The sequence below is a fragment of the Cynara cardunculus genome, unplaced genomic scaffold (assembly GCF_001531365.2).
Source record: "Cynara cardunculus var. scolymus isolate 2C unplaced genomic scaffold, CcrdV1 Un_Scaffold_2996, whole genome shotgun sequence".
Classification (NCBI taxonomy): domain Eukaryota; kingdom Viridiplantae; phylum Streptophyta; class Magnoliopsida; order Asterales; family Asteraceae; genus Cynara; species Cynara cardunculus.
In genome coordinates, this window is record NW_020201305.1 from 56,237 (window position 1) to 61,383 (window position 5,147).

The 5,147-nt window shown below is 35.9% G+C and overlaps 1 non-coding gene across 1 annotated transcript; it reads left to right on the forward strand.

Moving 5' to 3' along the window:
* Positions 1 to 559: 559 nt before the first annotated feature.
* Positions 560 to 666, forward strand: LOC112503430. The gene has a single exon (XR_003067974.1). It is a non-coding gene; the product is annotated as a small nucleolar RNA R71 (small nucleolar RNA).
* Positions 667 to 5,147: the final 4,481 nt, after the last annotated feature.

Below are 5,147 nucleotides of genomic sequence, written 5' to 3' on the forward strand. Positions count from 1 at the left end.
GTTCTGAGAGTTAGAACTGTTTGCATGATGTTGTGGTTGAAAATTAGAAGTTCCTTGTTGTTTATGGACTGGTGGATTAAGACTGGGACTGGTCCAAGAAAAGTTCGGGTGCTGTTTCCAACTGGCATTATATGAGTTAGAGTAGGGATTAGATTTGTTTTGAACATAATTTACTGATTCAGAATTATGAGTACAATGTTCATATGAATGATCCCCACCGCAACACACACATTGCACAGATAGGACTGTTGGAACAGATGTGTTAGCAGCTTGCTGTACTCCCTGACCAGAAGTTAAGTTTTTCAATAAATTGGTCATGGAGGTGAGCTGAGCTGTTAATGCAGTATATGCATCCACTTCATGTATCCCAGCAGTCTTTTTCTATGGCTAGGTATGTGGGTCAGCCCAATGCCCATTGTTTACTGATATCTTTTCCAGGATTTCATATCCCTCATTATAGGTACTGGCTGTAAAGGCTCCGCCTGTAGTCGCGTCGAGCATTTGTTTTGCCATGGGACTTAACCCATTGTAAAATGTCTCAAGTTGAATGCAGTATGGAATGCCATGGTGTGGGCATTTTCTCAACAACTCTTTAAACCTTTCCCACGCATCATGAACAGCTTCATCATCTAGTTGTTTAAAAAGACATATCTCGTTTCTGGATTTAGCGTTCCTTGTTGGTGGAAAATATTTTCGCAAAATCTTTTCCGCCATGTTACTCCATGATTGCACAGATCCCGATGTTAAAGAATTAAACCATGCTTTTCCCCGATCCCTTAATGAAAATGGAAATAAAGTAAGTCTGAGAGCGTCATTGGACACTCCCGGGATCAGGAAGGCATTTATGATTTCCATAAAAGATTTTAAATGAGAATGTGGGTCCTCTGAGGGCAGTCCAGCAAATTGACCATTAGTTTGCAACATGTGAAACATTATCGGTTTTAATTTGAAATAGAGAGCGGTCATATGTGGTTTAACTATCCCAGAATTTAATTGCTCAAAATCCGGGATAGCATAATCCATGATCCTTCCATTTTTGGAATTTCCCAGATTAACGATGTTCAGAGTTTGTGCCCTTTGTTGCTCATTATGGTCCAATTCTGTGTCCAAATTATTATCATTATCATTATGTGGGTGTCCTTGGTGTGTTTGTTGAAAATGCGGGAACGGTGGTATTTTCCTAAAAACTGGCGATTGGTTTTCCAAATGTGGTACTTCCGGAATGATGGGAGGAGGTAACTCCCTGTTGGGAGGGAGTAGAGCCTAAAATGCTCTTTGAGCCCTCCTTCTATGGTGAAACATTCTCTCAATATCTAGATCAATTTCGAAAATTCCCCGCGATGTGTTCTTGGAATACACCACTTTCAAGATGATTAAAACGGGTACTAGAAAAATCAAATCTTTTACTTTACTCAAAAGAAAACTTTTAGCTTGCCAATCCCCGGCAGCGGCGCCAAAAACTTGGTCGGGCGTTTCGTACACCTTTAGACAAATAAAATTGGGCCACAAGCAAGTATACAATATAGCTCAATATCGTCTTTCCAAGTAATAAAGTGGTATAAGTACCGGATTATCGTCTACGGAGATTGTAAAAGTCGAATGAGAGTCCAATAAAAGAAAAGATTTCAGATGACGAAAAATGAAGACTTCAGTTTGATTCTGAGTTAACACAAATAATATAACAAAATAATAAAGGTAGCACGGGTGTAAGACTTGGGGTGAAACGTAAACACAAAATCCAGCAGACAATGCCGTTGAAGAACTAGTTCCACCATCTATCTTAAAGGTATTCCTCTCGGACTTCACCTTTGCACTATATTATAGCTTAGCACCCATATCTCTATGTGGTGTTCAGACCAGGGATAGTAGCAAAGTGGTATCTTCAAGATATATGGCTAAACAAATATCTTTGTCATAAATAACTCTTTCGAGCCGATTCCCATATCATTCAAGTTGGCGTGTTCTTGATAGTTCATCTCTGAATCTATCACACTTTGACACTTTTAGAGAGTGACCAACCCGTCGGGAGTTAAGTTTGAAAAACAAAAATGACAAGTCTCCTTGTCGGTAACTTTCTCAAGTCTACCTCTTATATCATTCAAGCTGACGTGCTTATCAATGGCTTATCTCTAAGTCCATGGCACTTTAACACTTTCAAAATGATCAACTCGTCAAGAAGTGTGCTTGGTTTTATAAAACTTGAATGAAATAGTGGAACATTGTTATTGCGAAACAATGTCCACTTTCATTCGGTTTAACATTTCACCCTTTACCTACACCCGAGCTAAAGAAATTAGCTACTCATTACGGAAAGTAAATGACATAAATAAATGACATAAAGTAAAGACATGAATGTAAATGACTAAATATAAATGACATAAAGTAAAGACGGAAAGTAAATGACTATAAAAGTAAATAAAATAAAAGACTGATAATGCTACAGCACCTCAAGACGAAGAACAATGTTTAAATAAAAACTTAAAAACTTGCATAATCATAAAACTAAGAAGAAGTTGAGAGTGTTTTTGGAACCAAAAGTAAAGGATCAGATGGTTCAAGGATGATTTCTAAAAAGGCATCCATGGCCCTCTTTTATACACACAAGAAATACTAAAGACAAAAGTAAAGAAAAGGACACGGTACACATGAAAGGACTTGAAAGGAGGCATCATTTCCATCACAAAAGGTCATCCAAAAAAGTCTTCTCATGTCCTTTTCACCAACTGTTTAGAGAAAAATCGACAGTTCCTTCAGCTAAGACTTCCTTCTAGACAATGGCTGAACTATTAAGCACTTCTCCAAAAAGCCGAACTGGATCAGGTCAATGCTGCTGGAATGCTGCAACATCATAGTGTAGTATTTGTGAGTCAAAAATTGTCATCTACCCCCAAGTTGTTGTAAAACAAATCCATCACCACATTTAGCTCCAAACATAATAAATGGAAAATAAGGAAGTAAAAATAACTCAAGGTTGGGATAAACTAGGAAAATCTACCTATTAAACAAAGGAAATGGGTACTTTAAGCATGTAATAAACCATGCTTATCAGGCGGTTATGGAAACCGTAAATTAAAGGTGTAAATACAACGTAAGTTAAGAAACTGCTTGTTAGTTTTTTTTCCAAGTTAGTTTTGTAGAGTTATGTACCAGATTGTCGAGTCATAGTTAATGAGCAGGGCATAAAAAAGTTTAAGTGTTTCATGCAGAGAGTCACCTCATGCCCAGAGCTTCACTTACGGTTCAAATAGGTCTATTTAAGTGACATGTGTCCCTCTACACGTTTTTTTTTTCTGTGGTTTAATTGATGTTCCAGATGAAGAAAACAACTCTGATATGTTCTACGTATCACTAAATCTGGAATCATTCTTTCTAGTCTTTTGTTGCATGTACGTGAAAGTCTGGACTTATGTTCCCTTGTCAACATTCATAATTGTATGGCAGACTTAGAAGGTAGCCCACCATAAAAATCTAAGAACAAATCTGAACTCCTTTTCCCCAATTTAAATTTAGAGTTCTCTTCGATATTTATGATGCTTACATGGATCAACAAATAAATCCCATCACACTTAATTGCCATTAATGATACAAATCAACAACATGAAAGGCATTAGATTTTGAATGCAACTCTGAACCCCTCTTCGAAATTACTTTTTTGAGTTATAAGAAAGCAGAATTCTTGTGCTCCAGAATTATGCTTCTTCATACTTCTTAGAATTAGAAGGTTATTATGAATTCCGTTTATTCAGAGTTAAATCAATAGTTATTTTCCTGGCTAACACCAGAACTCTCATTTCTTGTGTTTCAGAGTTAATGTTTAAAGTTTACTTTTAGACCTGAGGAAAAGTCTGGACTTATTTCACTCCATTAAAATACTCCGTGTAATATACGGGTCAAACCTTTTCGTGACCCATTTATATTTTGTAAAAAAACATCATTCACAACTGTTTGAAAAACAAAATAAAAATAATCAGTGTTAGACCCCATAATCCATAAAGGGTAAAAGTAATGAAAAACAATAAGTGATGAAGAACCAGAAGACCGATGAAGACATCAAGACAGAATTGACTAAGTCTGTAGAACAACCAGAGGGTCGATGAACAACCAGAGATGCGATGGAAAGAGCATCTTTGCGTGTCCACAATAATGATCAATCTTCAATAAAGCTCCATAATCATGGCAGATCTGATAAATCTTCAATAACAATATAGAGAGAGTTGAGAGAGAAAGTCAATGCTCTAAAAGTGGTCAAACTTCACTTTACGTAATCTGATTTTACAATGAGCTCTCTTCTTTACAATTACAAGACTTTACCTTTTATATAGGGTCAAACATTAAAGTCCTAGTCAAAGTCAAACTTTACAGAAAAGTCAAATACGATGACTTTTACAATTATAGACAATATTTAACTTTCAAGACGAATACAAACTAATACTGATTTTCAGTCCTAACATTCTCCCCCTTTGTATTCAGACTTGAAAGAAATTCCATGCTTTAAGTCTTGTTTGAACTTTGAAACTTTAAGCACATTATGACTTCTTCAAAATCAAACAAAACAATCTTCAACTTGAAATCTTTAAACAATTATCTGTTGAGAAAGATCTTCTAACATTCTCCCCCTCGAATGTAGAATCGCGATGATCTTCTCTTTTGACAATGTAGAACAGTAATCATCAGAAACAATGTACAAGATGTGATCTTCAAAGGATCTTCATACAACAAACCACAAACTTTCTTTTTGGTAAACTTTTGAAACATTGATCTTCTCATTCAAAAACTCTCAGTCGTGTAGCATCGGAATAATCTTTTGGAATCATCTCCAGTCGCACTTCTTTTGAATCTTTTGCCAAATTTGAAGTTACCCCCCTTGATCTTTACATCAAAATCCCTTTTAAATGTTCAGAAATGAATATTTCATTCATTATTACATACCCCCCCTTATGATGAAATGAGAATCATTCCATCATACACAAGAATGAATGAAATTTTCCACGTAAGCCGTCAATTCATGAAAATGTAAGTAGATTTTTGCAAATCCACTTGTTTAATCTTTTCAGATTAAGGGAATGGGAAGGTAACATCCAATTTCAACGAATGAAATTGTTTTCAATCTTATAAAAAGATTGGCCTGTGAGTATAACAGATATACT